This window comes from Larus michahellis, chromosome 5 (genome assembly GCF_964199755.1).
Source record: "Larus michahellis chromosome 5, bLarMic1.1, whole genome shotgun sequence".
Classification (NCBI taxonomy): Eukaryota; Metazoa; Chordata; class Aves; order Charadriiformes; family Laridae; genus Larus; species Larus michahellis.
The window spans coordinates 8,251,516-8,258,994 of record NC_133900.1 but is presented as its reverse complement, the minus strand read 5'-3'; the positions used below and the strand labels follow the sequence as shown (position 1 = coordinate 8,258,994).

At 39.1% G+C, this 7,479-nt stretch overlaps 1 long non-coding RNA gene across 1 annotated transcript; it reads left to right on the top strand.

The window, feature by feature from the left end:
• The first annotated feature begins 621 nt into the window (after window positions 1–621).
• Window positions 622–7,218, top strand: LOC141743958 (uncharacterized). The gene is made up of 3 exons (XR_012587285.1): window positions 622–806; window positions 981–1,102; window positions 5,821–7,218. It is a non-coding gene; the product is annotated as an uncharacterized LOC141743958 (long non-coding RNA).
• The last annotated feature ends 261 nt before the right edge of the window (window positions 7,219–7,479 follow it).

Below are 7,479 nucleotides of genomic sequence, written 5' to 3'. Positions count from 1 at the left end.
CTGAAAAGTCCATTTTAGGAAATGTTCTTACACTGTTTTTTTATATCTTTGCTTATAGTTTCATTGCTATACCTATAAGCTACTGCTCATCCTGCTGACGTAGCTTAAAGTGCCATATAAAGCTGTGAAAAGGTTCTAAAGAGATCTTTCAGAGAGCCCTGAAAGAAAACTGAAGTAAAGAAGGATTTAAGTTTTTTTTTAAAGCTAAATTATTTAGGATTTATGTCAGCTTGTTGCCTACACACCACTGACACTTCATCTCTTGACTTCATATTTGAGGGCTTACGCCATTAAATTATTGAGCTCAGTAGGTCAAATGGTGCATATTCAGGAGATTTACAGACATTTTCACAGCTAAAAAAAAAAACCCATGAAAGAACAGCTTAACGTCTGTTTTAAAACTGCTAAACCTGTAGAAATTCCTAAAGCATAAAATGAAAAACATCACCTCTTGCTATGCTTGGCCTGCATCTCAGGGAAACTTTGTGATCGGTATAAAGTTAGCTTTTAACAGTGCCCCTCCCAAAACACTGCAGTTCAAAAAAGGCAGAGAGCTGTACAGCAAACGCTACCTGCGCGGGGGTTACTGTGCTCCCCGAGAAGGTCATGCTGTCCTGCTGAAGAAAATAAATATAGGAATTTCTAAAATGCACACTGCATTGCACGGGCACACCCGCACTGCTCCTGTTTTCCAATGAGGAAAGGAAGGAAGATGATATCTTCAAAGGTCTCTCCTCCATCTCTTTATTCTGAGCCTGATGATTTCAGTTAAAACGGGCTGGAAAAGTGGACTTTCCTGCCCGCAGGTGAGATGGTTAGAAAACTGCTAGAAAAGATAAAGGGTATAATGAGAGAAGATTTGGGGGTTTCTGTCCAAAAAAGTTGCATGCCCAGCTACACTTTTATTTCTTATCATGGCTGAAACATTGACTTTTTTGTTTGTCTGGCACAGAAAGTTGTACATGTCTCTCTTTGAACAGGGAATAGAGGCATGAGCAGAAGCCTCCGGTATCCTGTGAGGGCAACCTGTGGAGGAGAGGTGACCAGGGGGAGACCTCAAAAGCCAGAGCAGGAAGAGCAAAGGGCAGAACCGGCAGCACAGGTAACGCTCTTGGAGAATTTCAGCCTCGGTTTCTTGCTAGATCCAGATTTATGCCGAGCCTGAAGTCTTTTTGGCTCTGAAAGTCTGAAAACTGGCAAGCACACTGCGTACGGCATGCTTTCACATGGAGGAGGGAAAGAGCAAGTTAAGAGAGAAATTAAAATAGATTTTTGATTGCTGTTTTCTTTGAACCAGAGAATACCAAACGGGCCAAATTTAATGTTTTGGGGAAAAGGAAACATACCAGGAATTCCTATTACTACCTTTCTCTGCTTTCTGAAAATTCCAGTATGGATTGAGAAAATAATCAGGGAGCTAAAATACTTGCCGGGTCTAGAGAGACAGCTCTAGTTAGACAGACATCTCACATAAACTGAATTATGGCAAGATAGAAGAAAACAAAAATTCAGCAATGTGGTTACATATGTGGGTAAGAAAACTGTACTGGAAAGCTCTGACAAAGGAAGTGAGCACATGAGGGAGGAAAAATAATATTGATTGTACCATAAAAGTGTATATTATAAAACCAGTGCCCAAGTAAGTCAAAGAATGAGAAGGCAAAGGAGAAAGAGAAAAGCTGTGGAAGACACGGTGAACCACGGGGCCAGAGCTGTTGGTGGTACAGATGGAAGGCGCTATCTCCGGGTTGTCCCTACGAATGAGACACTTCCAGCAGGATCAGGACAGGCTTGCTCCTTCCCGGAGGACGTGGGAAATGTGAGCTTAGGGCTGGTGCAGCACTGTGCCGTCACAGGCAGGTTCACAAGGTGGGATGTGATGGTACCAGCTGGTGGTCTGCACAGAGGGACTCATGGTCCCATGAAAGGTTGCTATGTTCTTTGAATTATTTTTCAGTAGTCTTGAAATAGGTCTTCACATTCCAGGTGCCAAGAGTTCTGCTGTATTTTTCCTGTCATTCTAGGAATGATGCTGAAAATACTCTGATATTTGGGTAGTTAGGTCTGAATGAAAGGTTCTGAGTACAACCTCTGTAGCTCTACAGCAGTGATTTAACATCTCCTAGGCTTATGTTTCTATTGAATAGAGCTTATAATGTATTTTCTATGGATAGGCTTTTCTATGGATAGGCTGTCTTGTCTGACAGAGAGGAATATCGCTCACAACACGTCAGCTTTCAGCAAGGAAAAAATCAGTTTATGCTTAATTTCAGGTATTGGTCTGGCTTCTTGAGTTTCTATAGGATTCACTGGCTGCTTACCTTAAAGCACATCGGTTACTTTTCTGTATTTTATCTGTATTGTATAATGCAGTGTAGGAGTAACGCACCTCTCTGAAGATCTGGCAAAAGGAGAAATAATGGAGGGGTGTCAGAATAAGCACTTTACCCGTCCTATATTGTTAGTCTAAATTATTTTGTGACCTCTTCTGAAGAAAATACATCAGAATGTTAGAAATTATACGTGAACAGAAAAGAAAATCTATTCTCAAAAACCACATTTCTTAAAATAAATCCTCTAATAAGCCTCTAGTCCTGGATGGCTGTTTTCTTATGATTGTAATTCTTATGCTTTAAGGACTCAAGGTTCATTGTTGTTTTAAGTTAAACGGCTGATTATTGCAATTAATGCTGTCTGTGAAACAGCAGAGTAAAAGTTTTGTGGTTTATTGCTTTCTATTTATTAATAAAATGCATTCAAACTATTTGAAGTTCAACACAACAGCGTATTACATTGATCTGAAGTACCGTATCTCAGAAATAATGTATATGTCCAAAGATATGCTGCTGTTTAAAACAGCACACAAGGAAGGAGTCTTACAGCATCTGAAGGAAATATTTAGCAACACAATGTTTCCAGGTAAGAAACAGTTCCTGGATGGTGGTACAAAAGTGCATGTGTGTCTTTTTCCTGACAAAATCCAGCAGAGAAGAAGCTTTCCAGCACCCATTTTGGGATTACCAGTTTGCCAGGCTGCGCCTGTTGAAAGCACAGTGGTTTTTCCTTCTACCCCTATCTTGGATCCTTGGGTTTTTCCCATTAACTTAAGGCAGTGTATTTTGCTAGTTACCAGTTTATAGCGATGTAAAGATAAGTAATGGCTTATGAATGCTGGAGAGTCATTAGTTCAAGAACTGTATTCACGTCAGGGACCTGACATAAATAGCCTGAATTTACCAGTCATTCCTTTTCACTATGGACAATTTAATAAAACATATGTTAAAGGTAAATAAATACACTTGAATTCACGCACCTGATGTGCTTCTAACAACTAGGTTTTCCTTCAAATTTAAAAATAAGCTTTCCCCCTTCATTAGTCCAGTCCATCATAATACAGTATTGTTAATGGATACAGACTTCTTCCTGAAAATATTTAACCTCAGAGCTTTTAGGGAATTTAAGCTTTGTTATTTTGCTATTATGATAAAACAAATTCAGTTTTTCTTTCAAAAAAAAGGAAAACAATATTAAACTTGTCTTTCTGAGCTGCAAGTGGAGAGGTTTCCATTTTAGCAGTCGTAGATGCAGGCATTTGGTCTGTGTGTTCAGCAAAACATGTCAGCAGCTGGCTGCCTTTTCATCAATAAAAAGGCTGCAAAGAACTGTCTGTAATACAATCATATATATATATACACACATATATACACACACATATGACTGTAAAGTTATTAGTCTTCTTTGGAAAGGACGGGCATAGGGGCCTGGGTTGATATTTGTTCATAGCGTTACCATATGCAAATTTCCACTTAGTTGGCAAATGCTGTTATTGTTATCGTGGAAATTACTGTGATTATTTTATTTGCTTGGTAAGTCGTTTGCTAGGGAGTGCTTGCTTGGACTTTCAAGAAGCCCCACTGGTTTTGCTTTGCATTTGTACTTAGTCCTATGACTAAGTCCTACCACACGAGCTTTTGAAAATATAAGCTCCTAAACTTTCACGTTGGTAAATCCTGATTTATGATGACACAAGGACAGGATTTTGATTCTCTCTCTGCTGTTGATAACATGACAAGATTATTGCAAGAGAGGACTCGGGCACAGGAGCTTGTTCAGCCTGGCAGGGAACAGGACAGCCAGTACAAGGAACAGCCAGCAAAGGACTTCCTAAAAAGCCCGATTAAAAATAAAAAAAAAAAAAAAGAAAAATAGGCGTTTTGCAGCATCATGGACAATACCGTGGGCACTGAGAGCTGTACATGCACACTTTAGATAACTTCAGGGCAGCTGCTAAAATCTTTGTAGGTCCCCTGTAAGGGCAAGGGCGGTAGAAAGCGATTTTATTCTAACTACAGCTTCAAGAAGGGATTCGAATGCGTAACGCGGGGGATCTGCACTGTACAAGGCGCGTGGCAAGCCCATCTGCCGGGCTGCTTGCTCTCCTAACATACCTTCTTCCTTTGACTCCAATGGACACTGGGCAATCAAAACAAGTGTGAGTATGTCCCTGAAACTGTCTGAGCAGAGGAGAACACAAATAATGGCCATGAATGATGGTTACTGTATGAAAGATGATTAAAGCCATTTCTAATGTACTCTGTGCTTAATGAATGTTTTAATGTAAATATTTACCATTGATTCTCTTAGACAGGGTCAATCAGAAACACCCTGGAACTGTATGATGCGCGCTGCTGGGTACCTCCTTTTTGTGAAGTTTAATTTGATCGCATTATTTATTTCACTTTTGAACATAAACTTCGTATTTCGATGCTTAAAGAAAATGAAGAATGTAATAAAAAGCTGGGGTTGAATAGCAGGAGCTAACTCTGTTGAAGAAAAAGTGATTGAAACCGGGTATTTGGCAAACCTCCTTAGCAATAAGGGCAGGTAGATCAATTTTTAAAAGGCTGGCAATGAACACTCCATCTCTTTAAATCTTGAAAGCTGGGTCTGGATACCTTAGCTGAATATATATTCTACTTTATCCTAAAAGTTTTTAGATTTGAAGTAAGAATTACTGCATGACATTTTCTGGCCTCTGTTATATGGAAGGTCAAATCTGTCGATCACGGTGATCCCGTTGGGTCTTAAAATCTTTAAACCTATTGCAAAGCAGCTAGCTGCCAATTAACTTTTGTGCTTGGAGTACACATCTTCAGTTGAGAGCTTCACATGCCTGTGCCGATTTACCTTCCATTCCTGGAAGAGGTTGAGAATGTAGTTTAGTTGCTTCCTAACTGCACGGGACTGTTTCATTTAATTTGTGTTTTTTCATTCAGACCCATTTCTGGGTCTGTAGTTTTTGTCTTAATTATTTGCCGCAAGACTTTATTTTTATTCCATATCCTTTCAGCTCACAGGATAGTGAACAAGGCATGTGGACATTCATGCTGATCTCATCCCTACGCATTAGGATTAAAAACACCCGAAGTTAATTTTGTTTATTTGCCTTTTTTAATCTGCATTGGGTACTACTGTTAATACTAGGGTGGGGTTTTCTCATTTGTGGCCTTTTTTTGTTTGTTTTCTAGTGCCTTTAACATATCCTGCTTTATATATTGTTGAACCACTTTTTTGTCCATTACCAGCTCCCTGATGAATTGGGATGAGCTTGCAGATTCAGCTGACAGAAGGAAGAGAGGATTCATGTTTGGCGGCAGCATGGAGTTATGCTGGCTCAAGATGAGAGTGACCTAGCATTTGTCATCTGTTGTTTATTCTCTTGTCCTCTGCCGCAAGAGGAGATCTCTTTGTGGATGGCTCTACTGGAGTTTTTAATGTTTGTGTCACTGTGTATTTATGGAGTTGTTTTGCACTTCGTAGGGAAGGGAGTGAGGTTTATGTGACGATCCTTGGAGATGTTGCATCTTCAGCGAGGAGGTTTTCACAGGAGAGGAAAGAGGTGACAGTGTTTACTGTCAGCTTCACCCTGGAGCCCTTGGTACCAGCCACGGCCCCAGACTGAGGAGCAACTGCCCTAACAAGGATCAAGAGCACAAACATCTGCTCTGAAACTGTGCAGGAAGTTGAAGTGGGGAAAGGAGAAAACATCCCAAGTGGTCAAAACAGCTTAAGAGAAGAGGAAAAACCACACCTTATATAGTATATGTATGTACCTCGGTAACGTTCACTCTCTGGAGCAACAGACTGTATTTCATGGTCATGAGACCAAATTCAGGTCTTACGACAAACGTTGCAATGTTTTACTGGTCATATGTGATAATATATACCATTATATATAGTCATTACAGGCCAGTGAATTACACACACAAACATCCTTGCAAACACTACTTTTTTTCATGGATATTTTGTGAGAGACAGGTCAGTCCACAACACCAAACCGGCAAAGGATTACTTCAGACTGTAAGGTAACAGTGAATCTTCCCCTGAAAAGGCAGCAAGAATCTTTTTGGTTGAAAGTACAAAACAAGATAAGTATCATGTTGCCTTTTGGGTCAACTGCCTGTGTAGGCTTCTGTCAGGACCGTTTCTGACGTTTATACATCCTGCACAATTTGGCATCATATACCTTTTTTTTTTTGCCTTTTTTTTTTAACCTTGCTGTTCAAGATAAACTGTAGCAAAATGGGGTAGCACTTTGATTGCTGTAATCATATGTACCACACTTAAACATTCTGAAGTGTTCTTCATCTCCTAATTTTCGGCTATCAGTAGCGTTTATGACCCACTTTGCTCACTCTTGAAATCATAGCTGCTGAAACACAGCGCCCGCCGTAAGAGGGTTGTCAGCAGCCTTTTAAATTGTGAACTCCTGTTATTCAGCGTCTCAATAATTTTATTTTTTTTTGCTTCTTCCTTCTGGGGAGAAGAAGAGAGGAAACCGTTTTGGATCATGACTACTCCTTGGTCTTTCCAGACTATTCTTATTCAAAGACATGCTAAAATTTTAAGGCTAACCTCAAAAAAACCTAGAAAATTATTTGGCCAATTCCTTCTTTAGTTTAATGGACGCTAACTATGAATTGCCTTTGAAAAACCAAACCTAAACTATTAAATATTCTGGGTTTTTTTCTCCTCATTTGTCAAGTATTTTATCAACAAATTTAATTAAACTAACCACAAAAGAACCCAGAAATAGGAATACAAAAGACATTAGATTTTTTGACAGATATGAACGTGCTAATTAGCCTTCAAATCAGCCACATTAAAAAATGAAGTCTTTAGTACACATCTCTATTGCTTTTTATTAAAAATAAAGAATTAGAAAAATACCAAATCTCAAAGAATAGATAATAAAGTTTTCAGCATATTGAAACAATATTGGTAAATCTTACTGATAAGCTATTTATAAAAAAAGAAATAAAGTGCTGAAATTATAATGAGACTCTGCGTTGTTGAATCTGCCTCTAGGTGTGGGAACAGGGCTATTTATACTGTTTTCTAGAGCTATTTAAATTGTTTCTTTTATGTTGTATGCGTTGGGTTTCTTTTGTTCTGTTTTTGTGGGTCTGCTTTCTCCTT